Genomic DNA, 16,441 nt, shown 5'->3' with positions numbered 1-16,441 from the left:
TCCTAGAAAAACAAGAACAAGCAAATCCCAAAACAAATAGAAGGAGAGAAATAATAAAAATAAGAGCTGAAATCAACGAAATAGAAACCAAAAATACCATACAAAGAATTAATGAAACAAAAAGTTGGTTCTTTGAAAAAATAAACAAGATCGATAGACCCCTGGCAAACCTGACTAAAATGAGGAGAGAAAAAACCCAAATTAGTAGAATCAGGAATGCAAAAGGGGAGATAACAACAAACACCATGGAAATCCAGGAAATCATCAGAGACTACTTTGAGAACCTATATTCAAATAAATTTGAAAATCTAAAAGAAATGGACAGATTTCTAGATACATATGATCATCCAAAACTGAACCAAGAGGAAATTAATCACCTGAATAGACCTATAACACAAAATGAAATTGAAGCAGCAATCAAGAGTCTCCCCAAAAAGAAAAGTCCAGGACCTGATGGATTCTCTGCTGAATTCTATCAGACCTTTAAAGAAGAACTGATACCAACCCTCCTTAAACTGTTCCATGAAATAGAAAGGGAAGGAAAACTGCCAAACACATTTTATGAAGCCAGTATTACACTTATCCCAAAGCCAGGCAAAGACACCTCCAAAAAGGAGAACTATAGGCCAATCTCCTTAATGAACATTGATGCAAAAATCCTCAACAAAATAATGGCAAACCGAATTCAGCAACACATCAAAAAGATTATCCACCACGACCAGGTAGGCTTCATCCCAGGGATGCAGGGGTGGTTCAACATACGAAAATCAATAAACGTAATAAACCACATTAACAGAAGCAAAGACAAAAACCACTTGATCATCTCAATAGACGCAGAAAAAGCCTTTGATAAGATCCAACATCATTTCATGATAAAAGCTCTAAGAAAACTAGGAATAGAAGGAAAGTTCCTCAACATTATAAAAGCTATATATGACAAACCTACAGCCAGCATTATACTTAACGGAGAAAAATTAAAACCGTTCCCTCTAAAATCAGGAACCAGACAAGGATGCCCACTATCTCCACTCCTATTCAACATAGTACTGGAATTCCTAGCCAGAGCAATTAGGCAAGAAGAAGGAATAAAAGGAATACAAATAGGTAAAAAAACTGTCAAAATATCCCTATTTGCAGATGACATGATCCTATACCTTAAAGACCCAAAAAACTCTACTCAGAAGCTTCTAGACATCATCAATAGCTATAGCAAAGTAGCAGGATATAAAATCAACATAGAAAAATCATTAGCATTTCTATACACTAACAATGAGCAAACGGAAAAAGAATGTATGAAAACAATTCCATTTACAATAGCCTCAAAAAAAATCAAATACCTAGGTGTAAACCTAACAAAAGATGTGAAAGACCTCTACAAGGAAAACTATACACTTCTGAAGAAAGAGATTGAGGAAGACTATAGAAAGTGGAGAGATCTCCCATGCTCATGGATTGGTAGAATCAACATAGTAAAAATGTCGATACTCCCCAAAGTAATCTACATGTTTAATGCAATTCCCATCAAAATTCCAATGACATTCATTAAAGAGATCGAAAAATCTACTGTGAAATTTATATGGAAACACAAGAGGCCACGAATAGCCAAGGCAATACTCAGTCAAAAGAACAATGCAGGAGGTATCACAATACCTGACTTCAAACTATATTACAAAGCAATAACAATAAAAACAGCATGGTACTGGCACAAAAACAGACATGAAGACCAGTGGAACAGAATAGAGGATCCAGATATGAAGCCACACAACTATGAGCAACTTATCTTTGACAAAGGAGCTAAAAATATACGATGGAGAAATAGCAGCCTCTTCAACAAAAACTGCTGGGAAAACTGGTTAGCAGTCTGCAAAAAACTGAAACTAGATCCATGTATATCACCCTATACCAAGATTAACTCAAAATGGATCAAGGATCTTAATATCAGACCCCAAACTCTTAAGTTGATACAAGAAAGAGTAGGAAATACTCTGGAGTTAGTAGGTATAGGTAAAAACTTTCTCAATGAAACCCCAGCAGCACAGCAACTAAGAGATAGCATAGATAAATGGGACCTCATAAAACTAAAAAGCTTCTGTTCATCAAAAGAAATGGTCTCTAAACTGAAGAGAACACCCACAGAGTGGGAGAAAATATTTGCCAGTTATACATCAGACAAAGGACTGATAACCAGAATATACAGGGAACTTAAAAAACTAAATTCTCCCAAAACTAATGAACCAATAAAGAAATGGGCATGTGAACTAAACAGAACTTTCTCAAAAGAAGAAATTCAAATGGCCAGAAAACACATGAAAAAATGCTCACCATCTCTAGCAATAAAGGAAATGCAAATTAAAACCACACTAAGATTCCACCTCACCCCTGTTAGAATAGCCATCATCAGCAACACCACCAACAACAGGTGTTGGCGAGGATGCGGGGAAAAAGGAACCCTTTTACACTGTTGGTGGGAATGTAGACTAGTACAACCACTCTGGAAAAAAATTTGGAGGCTACTTAAAAAGATGGACATCGATCTACCATTTGATCCAGCAATACCACTCTTGGGGATATACCCAAAAGACTGTTACTCCAGAGGCACCTGCACATCCATGTTTATTGCGGCACTATTCACAATAGCCAAGTTATGGAAACAGCCAAGATGTCCCAGCACTGACGAATGGATTAAGAAAATGTGGTATCTATACACAATGGAATTTTATGCAGCCATGAAGAAGAACGAAATGTTATCATTCGCTGGTAAATGGATGGAATTGGAGAACATCATTCTGAGTGAGGTTAGCCTGGCTCAAAAGACCAAAAATCGTATGTTCTCCCTCATATGTGGACATTAGATCAAGGGCAAACACAACAAGGGGATTGGACTATGAGCACATGATAAAAGCGAGAGCACACAAGGGAGGGGTGAGGATAGGTAAGACACCTAAAAAACTAGCTAGCATTTGTTGCCCTTAACGCAGAGAAACTAAAGCAGATACCTTAAAGCAACTGAGGCCAATAGGAAAAGGGGACCAGAAACTAGAGAAAAGGTTAGATCAAAAAGTATTAACCTAGAAGGTAACACCCACACACAGGAAATCAATGTGAGTCAATGCCCTGTATAGCTATCCTTATCTCAACCAGCAAAACCCCTTGTTCCTTCCTATTATTGCTTATACTCTCTCTACAACAAAATTAGAGATAAGGGCAAAATAGTTTCTGCTGGGTATTGAGGGGGGGAGCGGGAGGGGGTGGAGTGGGTGGTAAGGGAGGGGGTGGGGGCAGGGGGGAGAAATGAACCAAGCCTTGTATGCACATATGAATAATAAAAGAAAAATGAAAAAAAAAAAAAAAAAAAAAAAAAAAAAGAAAGGTATGTGGTGATTGCTGCCATTCTGTTGTTTTGGCTGTGTGAGGGTGTGTTTGTGCACAATTGATTCTAAGCTACTCTACAAATATTTACCTGCTCTTCTCTTGAGATTTAATAATTCCCATCCTTTCATGGCTATGTTTATTCCATCTTCTGTTTTTAGAATTCATTTAAGTATCTTCTGGAGTGCTGGTTTAGTGGTCAAATATTGATTTACTTTCTGTTTATCATGGAGGGTTTGTATTTCTCCTTCAATTAATAATGATAGCTTTGCTGGTTGGAGTATTCTACGTTTAAAATTATTTTCTTCCAATGCTTGAAATACTTCATTCCATACCCTTATTGCTTTTAATGTTTCTGTTGAGAAATCTGCTGCTATTCTGATGGGTTTACTTTTATAGGTGATTTGATGTTTTTCCTTACAGCCTTCAGTATTATTTCCTTGTTCTCTGTGCTTAATGTTTTAATTAAAATAAGCCATGGTGAGGATTTATTTTTGTCATGTCTGTTTGGTGTTCTATAGATCACCTGTACCTGGATGGATATCTCTTTTTGAAGATTTGGGAAGTTTTTTGGATTATTTCATTGAGTGTTTCTTATGCCTTTGGTTTTCACTTTTTCTTCAATGCCTGTGAGTCATAGGATTATTAATCAAGTCACAGAGTTCTTGCATATTCCTTTCTTATTTCTTTGTTCTTTTCTCTATTTAATCATCTGTTTTCTCTGTTATTTCTACTTTGTCTTCAAGTCCTAAAACTTTTTCACTTGTCACTTGTTTCAGTAGGCTGGAGTGGCTTTCAAGTGTATTTTTATTTAACTTACTGAGCTTTTTATTTGCAGGATTTCCACCTGGTCTTTTTTTCTTTTTGAGACTTTCCATATCTTTATTAAATTCCCCTTCTATATCTTGTATTTTCTTCCTTATTTTGTTTATCTCTTTTTGCTTTTTCATTGATCTCATTTAGATGTTCATGTATTCTATGAGTTTGCTTAGTTGTTTCTGTGTCTTCTCAGGCTATTTATCCACATTCTCTTGGATTTCATAACTTGTTTCAGCATGTCCTCTTTAACCTCCTTAATCATTCTTACCATTCTTTGATATTGATGACTCAAGTTTCATTCCCTTCACGAACCATCAGATGCTTTATTGTGTAGATATTTTCCTTTAGAGGAGTCCTATCCCCCTCCCTTTTCCTATTTTCTATACTTCTATTTTGAGATTTGCTCATCGGTTGTCAATTAATCACTTTCAGTCACCTGAAGCAAACACAGAATTTCTGTGTTCTGGCAGGATAGGTTATTGGCTAGGTTGTTTTGTTGTTTCTGTCCACTAAACTGAGGGTATAACTTAGCAATAACAAATTCATGAATTTAATACTAAACCAGGTATTTATGTGAAATATAAAACCCTTGGTAGTATTAGCTATATATAGGGGGGCATTGGAAAAATCACAGTGGTTTGCATACAGACTAAAACTTATATAGTAAAAAAATGGGAGTGAGCGAGGATATATGGAAGAAGGGGGAATGGGATGAAGAGGTTTAAGGTATAGGGGCTGCAGATTATTAAGACCCTATTATGTGTGTGGGTGTAGCTCAGTTGTTGAAGAAGGGGTGCTGTTGCCATGGATTGCAGAAGGATAAAAATCATGGGAGTAATAAAAAAAAGGTGTAGAATAAACCACTAGTTGAGTGGTGTGTAAGGAAGAAATATCAAATGTGGGGAAAAGGAAGAGAAGAAAAGGGGTGTGGGGTAGAATTGAAAAGTAGGGAGAAAAAAAGTGGGCTAGACAAATCAGAAATATGGCAAAAAAGAAAAAAAAATAAGGTCCTAATTTCTTCCTTATTGTGGAAGAGCTTGGGTTTCTTCTGTGATCAAAAAGTACACTGTACGTTCTCCTCCAATAACTGGTCATCAGGTTTTTTGTTTCTTTGTTTGTTTTGTGGTATTGCGGCTTAAACTGACGGCCTTCACCTTGAGCTGCTCCACCAGCCCTATTTTTGTGAAGGGTGTTTTGAGATAGGGTCTCACAAACTATTTGCCCGGGCTGGCTTTGGACCACAATCCTCATGATCTCTCTTCCTTAGTAGCTAGGATTACAGGTGTGAGGTTTTTGTCTGCAGTTCTTAGTGTCCCCGCTGGGTGGTGCCACCTCCCAGAAGTCATGCAAGTCTGAGTCCTTTCAGACAGAGGTTTTTCTTGGTTCTTTCCCCTCCTTAGGATAGATATTCTGTACTCAGTTGCCATAGCAGTGCCCCTCCCCACCAGGCAGGTTTGGGGGCTCTACTAAAGCTATTTAGCAAAGGTTCTTGTTATCAGGTGCAGTCAGTTCTAGCTTGCTTAGCTATGAGACTTCTCAGAGGTTGTGGGAGAGAACTGAGAAGGAAGCATTGGCCCTCCTTCTCAGGGAGCATGTCTGGGAACTTTAACTGATTTTTTGGCCAAAAGCTCTTCTCTGGGAAGGCAGTCAGATTCAGCTCACTAGTAGGCTTTTCAGAGGTAGTCAGTCTACGGCCATACCACCCTGAATGCGCCCGATCTCGTCAGAGGTAGTCAAATAAGTTACTTCCCACTGACTGGGTTCAGGCTTGGCTAGCCTGCAGTCACACTGTCATCCTTTGTATAGAGAAGTGTGAGCAGAGCCACAAGCCACAGCACACCTCCCACACTTAGCAGGGTGGAAGATTTCATTCAGTTATGAGGCCAAAAGCTTAATAAGCTGGGGGGGATGCAGTCAGATGCCTGCAAGGACTGCGTGTCAGCCCTCAAGACTGAAAGTACGAGTTCATCTGAATGGTTTGTGGGTACTTCTCTCTGGATTCTCAGGTCAGTCAGTGTTCTGTGGTCAATTGTTGGTGGTTGCTGGCCAGTACTTGGTGGCTGGTGGTTGGCACAGTGCTTGTTCCCTTTATCAACAGATTGGGAGTCCCCAAGTTCTGGAAGACTCACAGTTCTGTGTGCCAATATTTGCACTTCTGGTAGTCTTAGTATGTTGGATGCTACAATGTTCCAGAAAATAAAAAACAAACAAAAAACACCCGCCAAGGGCATGTAAACTAGTACAACCACTCTGGAAAAAATTTGAAGGCTACGTAAAAAGCTAAACATTGAGCTATCATTTGATCCAGCAATACCACTCTTGGGGATATATCCAAAAGACTGTGGCACAGGTTACTCCAGAGGCACCATGTTTATTGCGGCACTATTCACAATAGCCAAGTTATGGAAACAGCCAAGATGCCCCTCTAATGACAAATGGATCAAGAAAATGTGGTATCTATACACAATGGAATTTTATGCAGCCATGAAGAAGAATGAAATGTTATCATTAGCCAGTAAATGGATGGAATTGGAGAACATCATTCTGAGTGAGGTTAGCCTGGCCTAAAAGACCAAAAGTTGTTTGTTCTCCCTCATATGTGGACATTAGATCAAGGGCAAACACAACAAGGGGATTGGACATTGAGCACATGATAAAAGCGAGAGCACACAAGGGAGGTGTGAGGATAGGTAAGACACCTAAAATATTAGCTAGCATTTGTTGCCCTCAACGCAGAGAAACTAAAGCAGATACCTTAAAAGCAGCTGAGGCCAATAGGAGAAGGGGACCAGGAACTACAGAAAAGGTGAGATTAAAAAGAATTAACTTAGAAGGTAACACACATGCACAGGAAATTAATGTGAGTCAACTCCCTGTATAGCTATCCTTATCTCAACTAGCAAAAACCCTTGGTCCTTCCTAATATTGCTTATACTCTCTCTACAACAAAATTAGAAATACGGGCAAAATAGTTTCTGCTGGGTATTGAGGGGGTGGGGGGGAGAGGGAGGGGGTGGAGTGGGTGGTAACGGAGGGGGTGGGGGCAGGGAGGAGAAATGACCCAAGCCTTGTATGCACATATGAATAATAAAAAAATAAAAATTATAAAAAAACACCCACCAATGGCACAGCATGTTCCTGGAGATGCCCAAGTGCCTACAATGGAATTGCACTTTAAAAGGCTTAATTAGAGGTTGGTCATTATAGATATGGTCTGTGTACATGTTGGCAGCCACTTATTTAGCAAACTAATCAGACCAACTGCCTTTGCTGCCAGGAACCTAAGGTGAACTTGCAGGTTTGTTGAAGCACGGCTATCTGGGGTAAGTCAATAATCTGGCATCTTGGAGTGTCCTCTCAGGGTAAATTTGATTTAAATTTTCCTGATGGCTAAGGATGCTAAACATTTTTCAGGTATTTATTGGATGTCTTTATTTCTTTATTTAAAAATCATCTGTTAAGAATGAGAAAGAAATCAGGGAAACAATCCCATTTACAATAGCCTAAAAACAATAAGGTACCTTGGAATAAATTTCACAAAGGAAACTGAAGACCTTTTTAATGAAAACTATAAAGCCACTGAAGAGAGAAATCAAAGACATCAGAAGATAGAAAGACCTTCTATTCTCATGGATTGCTGGAATCAACATTGTGAAAATGGCCACACTACCAAAAGCACGCTACATGTTCAATGCAATCCCTAACAAAATTCAAGTGACACTCTGCACAGAAATAGAAAAATGAATCTTGAAATGCATAGGAAAAAAGACCTAGAATAGCCAAAGCAATTAGGAGCAAAAAGTCCATTGCTGGAGGTATCATAATAGCCAACTTCAAGCTATGCTACAGAGCCATAACAATAAAAACAGCATGCTATTGGCATAAAAGCAGACAGGAAGACCAATGGATCAGAACAGAAAAGGCAGACATAAACCCATGCATCTACAGCCAACTTATCTTCAATGAAGGAGCGCAAAACACATGATAGAGAAAAGGCAGGCTCTGCAACAAATGCTGCTGGGGAAACTGAATATCCACATGTAGAAGGCTGAAACTAAATCCCTGTCTTTCACCTTGTATCAAAATCAACTCAAAGTGGATCAAAGGCCTTAATATAAGGCCTGAAATGGAAACAACTCCAGGAAGCAGTAAATACACTGAAACAGATAGGTATAGGGAATGACTTCCTAAACAGAACTCAAAAGACCCAGCATCTAAGAGAAATAATGAACAGATGGGACTGCATCAAATTGAAGAGCTTCTACACAGCAAAGAAAACAGTCACCAGACTCAAGAGACAGCCCACAGAATGGGAGAAAATCTTTGCCAGCTACTCATCCAATAAGGGACTAATATCCAGAATCTACAGTGAACTCAAAACACTCAACCTCCAAAGAATTAGCATCATTTATGAAGGAATGGGCATATAAATTTAACAGGGAATTCTCAAAGGAAGAGGTGACAGTAAATACATGAAGAAGTGATCAACTTCCCTGCTTATAAAAGAGATATAAATCAAAACAACACTTAGAGTTCACCTCATCCTGGTTAAAATGGCCATAATCAAGGGTAGTAACAACAACAAATGCTGGCAAGGATGCAGTGAAACAGGAACCCTAATAACACTGCTTGTGGGAATGCTAAATCGCACAACCACTATGGAAAGCAGTATGGAGATTCCTCAAAAAGCTAAAGATAAAACTGTCATATGACATAGTGATACCGCTACTTAAAGGAACATAAGACAGGATACAATAGAGACACTTTCACACTATGGTCATCACAGCATTATTCACCATAACCAAGCTTTGGAAACAACCCAGGTGCTTTTACAGCTGATGAATGTGTCAAGATACTGTTGATATATATGCACAATGGAGTACTATTTAGCCACAAGGAATAATGACATGTGGTTTGAAGGTAAATGGATACAACTGAAAGACATCATGTTACATGACATAAACCAGGCTCAAAAATATACATTTTTTCTCATACACAGAAGGTAGATCCAAAAGATAAACATGCACAAAAACAATCATGATCATATGCAACCTCAGATATAGAACTTGTTTGAATACTCTATTTAAGTTGGGAAAAGAGGGAAAGGAAAAGAGAATGATAGAGCATCAATAATATCATAAAACATAAAATGTGAAGGTAAAGGATATAAGGATGTGTACTGAAAGCTGTTAAAAAATGGGAGGTAGAAGATAAAAGGATAAGGGAAAGTAATGGATGCCTTGAAAGGACCAAAGTAAAGCATACCCATAGTGGCTATACATTGAGAAATGCCTTTGAATATTAACTTAAATATTAATAATAAAATACAGGACTGTAAAATTCATACAGTCTGTGGGGGGCAGTACTAGTGGGAGGGGGAGGGTGAATGAAGGAGATTAAGGTGACAGTATATGGTAGAAGGACTTCATGTATGTATATGAAGTAGAACTAAGAAACCTCTTGAAATTGCTTTAAGTGGAGTGAAGAGAGGGCTGAGGGGAGAGACAATTGGGACAATGTAAATAATGTATAATATATGTCTAATTGGAATTGTCACTATGAATGCCCCTGTATAATGAATGTATCCTAATAAAAATTTATAAAAATAGAAAATCATCTATTCAGCTCATTTACTCATTTATTGATTAGACTATTTGCTCTTTTTTATCTTTAATTTTTGAATTTTTTATGTATTCTGGATATTAATCCCCTGTTTAATTTTTGAGCTCTTTATATAACCTCAATGTTACTCTTGACAGAAGATGCTTATTCTGTAAGGCAACAAAGACTACTTTTTAAGTTAAATTCTTGGCTTGAGGTTTCTTTCATGTAATTCATATTTAAGATCCAAACTGTGTGAAGGTTGATCCATGCTAATAAAACTCAAAGCACATGGCATTTTCCATATAGGGCCTGTGCTTTCTGTCTTCTTCCTATATTCCAGTGAGTAAATTTTGTCAGCCACAATTTCACTGAGGTAAATACTTCCAAGGGTCAAAAACATGTTTTGAGTTTTGATCCCACATCCTCATTAAAAACAGGTTTTATGCCTATATGGCCATTAAAACACAAAATACCCTCTACTCCCATACCTCTCCTCCTCTTTCTTCCAGGGATCTGAGAAAATCTGCTCACAGATTTCCTTCTAGGGATTGCCTTCCCACAATATTGACCCCATAACCCTGCTTTGCTTGCATCCTTCATCCATGGGGATTTTCCATTTTTTGTTGCAACATCAGGTATGCTTCTACAATGTGTTTATTGTATTTTCCTTTCCTTTTCAGGTATCTTTATTTGGAAGATTCTCAGGTTACCTAATCCATCCACTGCCAAGGTACTCTCCCAAATATTTTATGTTCAATCTTCCAGCTTCAGTTTTGGAAACCAATTATATTATGTAATAGCATCTAGGTTCGACTCTACTTATTCTTTTGCTAAATATGTGTTCAACTATTTGATCAAAATGTTTTTAGACACAAAAGGAAGTTGCAAGTTATGTCATGATAAAAGTATGGATTATTAACATGTTACAATAGTTCTCAGATTGAGTTTGGTTACAAAGGTTTCTAAAGTAGACTAATATTTTAATTATGAAAATAATTGTTTCAAGATCATGTTAGCAAAACATTTCACTAAGCTTGATTAACCAGCTTTCTAACTGAATAACTTACAGTAATACACATGCTAAATCTCTAGGTAAGCATAAATATTCTCTCATCTGCATGGAATTACATCTTCAGAGGTTTAAAATTAATTTCCATAATTCTAATTTTGAATAGTTTTCACAAACACAACTTATTTTCAAAGTTTGCACCACTTTTTTGAGAAAAGTCCCTAACATTTTATATGACTGAATCAAAAATATAAGGCTAATGGATGAAACAGATGTAAATATCATAGAAAAGAAATGAATTTGTAAGAAATCATAAGCCCACTATTTATTAAAGACTGATTTTCCAGTTTGTAGATTATCATCAGTCCTAGATTCTACTGAATTTTTTTGTACTAATTAGTCATATTTTTTAAATTATAACTATCTCAAAATATGGACAAAACTGAAAATTTTTAAATGATGGTAGGTGAGGCAAATATTTTGCCAATTATAGGTGAGTTAGTTATTTTATCCCCTGTTTGAGAGTGTTAATCCCATCATCCAGATAAATTGTTTATTAATTTCCTTTATTGTAGTGATAAAAATTTTCAGTAATACTTGATAGATGACAGATAGGTAGATAGATAATCAGATTTCTCCTCCTCACAAATATTGTTTGTATGTGTACAAATTGCTCATGCATGTGAGCCACTAACCTTCAAATTTTCAGATTTAAGACTCCATGACTATCTGCCATTATGCTATAAGTCTTACTAGTTAGTCCCTCTAAAATGAATGTTCTTTCTTTTTCTACATCTCCATCCATCTCTTTTCTTCCTCCAATCTCTGTTACTGCACTCTTTAAACTTTAATAAATTCTCTTCTCATAAATGACTAAATGTTAAAATAATAATGCCCTTGAGTGAAATAGCATTTCCTGGTTACTCCAACCAGATAATAGCAAAGAATCACTGCCTTGGTCTATAAAAATTCCATAGTTTTAAAATACTTGACTATGAATGTTCACAGCCCTGTAAGTAGAGAGACAGCACTACAAAAAGGATATCATAATGTGATTCAGTTATCTAGGTTTTTGTTTTAAATCTTCAAATAGTGATAATTGTACATCCCTCTTACAGCAACCATGAGAACTGAATGAGAAAAAGGATTCAAAGGGTCTACCTCAGAACCTATGGCATAGGAGGTGGTCAAATAAATCTTCATTACTTCCTTTTCTACTTTGTCATTGCATAATTACTTTATTTTCACGATATAGGAAAAACTTGTTTGGTTAAAATATAAAAAACATTAAATAATTGGAAAATTATGTGACCCACTTTAAATTACTTTCCCCAAGCTACCTGGAAATTCAAAATGTATTGATGAAATATAAACAGAAATGAAAAAGAAATGACAAACTATCCCAGCTCACTCATTCTCAGATGGAAGAACTGAGGTTCCTGTGCTCAAGCTCCAGGATGTGTCATGGAGGCCCAAGTTCCTTATCCACCTTATCTAGAAATTCATCTGAGGGGCAGTTAGACATTCAGAGATCATTCATGTTCAGCCTGTTTTCAGGGGCTCTCGTTTTAATTAAGTCTTCAACAGATATACACTATTGAGCACCTGCTGTGTAGTAATCACTGGAATAATTGTAGGTGGGTATAAAAATTAATAAACTATACCTGTCCTTAGAAAACTGACAAATGTATCACAATAATTAAGTTCTGGTGGCCAGTGAAATATGAGAGAAATAAGCAATGTTGATGCACCATGCAGGGAGCCTCATCAATTAAAGGAATGAGAATCAAAGTGTGAGTTTATTTTTTTAGTGTAGAATTAGCCAAACTAAGGGCTGGCAGAAAGAATCATTACATTCCACCAAGGGTACACAGAGGCAACAGACTACTTATGGTGAAGCCAATGGGAAAGGGTGACTGTGCAAGCCTGGGGGACAGGGGTGAGGGAGAGATGTCTAGCCATTACCATGGAATTTTCCAGTGATATTTCCTTCAGATGGGAGTGAGAGGTTTTAAAGAAGAAGTTTGCTGCATGTAAATTTTTAAAGGCAAAGACTAAATACAAATTTCAATACACATTATTAAATAAACAAAGGGAAGTGACTAACAGGTGGCCAGAACAGGCTTTGTAAGGTCAAAAAAGAGAAAAGGATAGAGGTGGATGAAGTCACTGAGATAAGAAAGATGTCAAGATCTGAGAGCAGCTGGGGTGAGACTGGAGTGGCCAAAGAAAGGAGGAACTACATGAGAGTAGATGAAGATGAGGTTGGAGAGGACTGTCACTACCCATACAACTCTGTTATGTGAAGAGATGCAAGAGAAGGTTAATTTTTTAACATAAATGTAAATTGTGTGTATAGTCATCGGGGGAGGGGTGCTAGAAATTAAAATTAACAGCCCTAAGCTTAAAGTGGGGGGATAGTGGTTACCTATTTGCCCAAGCCACTCAACTTGTAAACCATGTTTTTCAAAAAATGGTTAGTTTAAATTTCATTACTTTAATGACTAAACAATAATAGTTTTCCACAAGTATTGTTCTATGTAACTAGTAATACAATTTCATTCAGAACTGTGTGGGCTGGAGAGGAATCTAACGTTTTTTTTTTTAACTTGACTGCATATTCCAGTTCCTCTTCTTATCTGTATCACTTGCATTCCTAAGAATGTGAAAAAATAATCAAAATTATTGTCCACTTACAAAATATAAGTATGTTTTACTGAGATTTTTGGTCCAGAAAGTAATATAAATATAACTATATGTTTATAGTTATATATGAAGTCATTTTTTTCAAATTGAAACATATTTTAAATATTGTGTAAAGAAACTGCTACTTAAATAAAACTATGATAAATTAATTTATTAGGAAAGGAAAATATATGGTACATTGAGCTAACAAAGGGATTATATCATAACAGTTTCTAAGAATACCCAGAATAAATATTTAAAAAGACAATTTTATAATTAAAACTTTAACTGTATTCACAATTAAATATATGTCCTCTCTATTAGCTTCTAGGCATGATTAAAAATTAATTCTATACAAAACACAGATATCAACCATGTCTATTTAGTGTAATGTGTGGAGTAGTCCTGAAGTTCCATTGTTGATCTTTTGCCTGGATGACCTATCTATTGGTGATGGTGGGGTATTCAGGCCTCCCACTATCACTGCGTTAGAGTCTATTTGTGCTCTCCATGCCAGTCCCGGTGGTTAAGTGCTAGAATTACAACTTAAATAATGCATATATGCCCTGCCTTCATCAAATTTACAATCTAAGAAATATATGACTCTGAAATGCCCTAGTAGGAAATCCAAGAATTCAGCACTTACACTAAACACAGCTATATAACTTTAATGAAGGAAGATGATATCAGCTACAGGTGGTAAGAGGAAACCAATTTATAAACTTATTTGGTTTGCCATGGTCATGCTTTTGTAATCATTTTTAAACATACTACCTTGACTGTGAACTCTTGGAGGATGAAGATCATGTTTTATTCATCTTTGAATCCTCCATTCTCAGAAGAAAATCTAGCTAAGAAGTGTAAGTAAATTCAATGAAGAAATATTAAAGATATATAGAATGTTGTCTTCTTTTTTCTTTATTGTTGTTCTTGGTGGGGGTGCACTACAGCACTTATAAGGGTTTTTACAATATATCATACTTGAATTCACCCCCTCTATCACTCTCTTTTATCTCTCCTCCCCCAATTCCTAGAATAGTTTCAACAGGTGTCATTTTGCATTTACTTATATGTGTACACATTTTTTGCACTGTATTCATTCTCCTACCCCCTTTCCCTGCCACCTCCTCCCTCCCACTGGTGCCAACCCTTCCCCTACACTGGAGCAGGACCTATTCTGCCCTCCTGTCCTCTGATTTTGTAGATAAAAGATAAAAAAAGATACAAGATGAAAGAAAAGTCTGATTTTCTTTTTTTGCTAGTTTGAGATAGGATAGCTGCACAGGGAGTATCCATGTGATAGTTCCAAGCATATATGTATTACAACCCCAATTGGTTCATCTCCTCTAATCCTCTTCACTCTTCCTTTGTCCCCTTCCCATAGAATGACTTCTTTAATCTGCTTATCTACTTGAATTTTCCTTTGAAAATATTGGATAGTTCAAGGTAGAGACTAATTTCTCCAAGTCCTATGGAAAACATTAAATGATAAGCATACATTTAGTGCTTGATAATTGTCATTATTATTAAAGATACATTGTTCAACTCTCAATTTTTAATCTTAGGATGATTTGTGATAATCAACCATAATTAAATTTCAGCATTGGAAGGACTTGTAATTTAATCAAAGTTTCTCATTATATAGATGCAGTAAGTGAAGTGCTAAAAAGTATATAGACTTGCCTAAATTTCATAAACACTTGACTTCCTGAAAATTCTCTCTTCATACTCAAAGAAAATCTGGTCAGAGAACACTTTATTTGCTTCCAATTCTGTACTGCTTGGTGTTTAAGTAATGTTCTCATTAGTATGGTTAGAAGAAGGAAAATGGTTCACATTCAGTGTAAGAAAAGCAGTGAGTGCTCACTTTGGCAGCACATATACTAAAATTGAATGATAGAGAGAAGGTTAGCATGGTCTCTAGATAAGAATAACACACAAATTCATGAAACATTCCAGATTTTTAAAAATGATTAAAGACTTCAAAGAAGAAACACAAGAGCTAGTATTTGACCTCAAAAAGGATGTGAATAAACAATTAAATGAGCTCAAAGAGAATACAAACAGATGAATGAAATTAAGAAGACTATCTAGGATATGAAAGAGGAAATCAAAAAAGATATGGAAACCTTAGAAAATAATTAATCCAAAATAAACAACTCAATATTCCAAATAAAAGCCTCAATCAAAAGCTTGGTGAACAGAGTGGAGCAAGTTGAAAATAGAGTATCAAAAACAGAAGACAAAGTGGAGGAATTAGACCAAACAATAAGAGATAATGAAAGAATGCTAAGAAAATATGAATGGAACATGTAAGATATCTGGGACACCATGAAAAGACCAAACCTATGAATCATGGGTGTAGATGAAGGAGAGGAGATACAAACTAAAGGCATTGACAACCTATTCAATAAAATAATAGCTGAAAACTTCCCTAAACTTGAGAAAGAAAGAGACACTGTGTGTTGAAAATACTCAAACACATGGAGAAAGCTTCACGAAGCTTACAGAACACCAAACCATCAGAACCAAAAAGAAAAACCCACAGACATATCATAATCAAACAATCAGCACACAGAACAAAGAAAGAATTCTGAAAGCTGCAAAAAAAAAAAGACAAGTGACATATAAAGACAAACCCATTAGAATAACAGCAGATTTCTCAACTCAAACTCTAAACTCAAGAAGGTCATGGAAAGATATAATTCAGTCCCTGAAAGAAAGCACTAGACTAGTCTATCCAGCAAAACTATCCTTCCTAATTGAAGGAGAAATTAAAACCTTCCACAACAAGGAAAAACTAAAGGAATTCATGACTACCAAGCCAGCACTACAGAAGATACTTAAAGGACTTTTACATATAGAGACTAGAGTGAGACAGGAAGACTCAAGAAGGAATAAACCCTTTTGAGCAAGCAGATCAGTAATCAAGGACTGGCAAATCTAAACAACAGG

The 16,441-nt window shown here is 36.4% G+C and overlaps 1 non-coding gene across 1 annotated transcript; it reads left to right on the top strand.

The window, feature by feature from the left end:
- Positions 1–15,345: 15,345 nt before the first annotated feature.
- LOC141411167 (U6 spliceosomal RNA) lies at positions 15,346–15,451 on the top strand. Its single transcript, XR_012436007.1, has one exon. It is a non-coding gene; the product is annotated as a U6 spliceosomal RNA (small nuclear RNA).
- Positions 15,452–16,441: the final 990 nt, after the last annotated feature.

Source organism: Castor canadensis, chromosome 9 (assembly GCF_047511655.1).
Source record: "Castor canadensis chromosome 9, mCasCan1.hap1v2, whole genome shotgun sequence".
NCBI classification, from domain to species: domain Eukaryota; kingdom Metazoa; phylum Chordata; class Mammalia; order Rodentia; family Castoridae; genus Castor; species Castor canadensis.
This window is presented reverse-complemented; position numbering and strand designations above follow the sequence as displayed.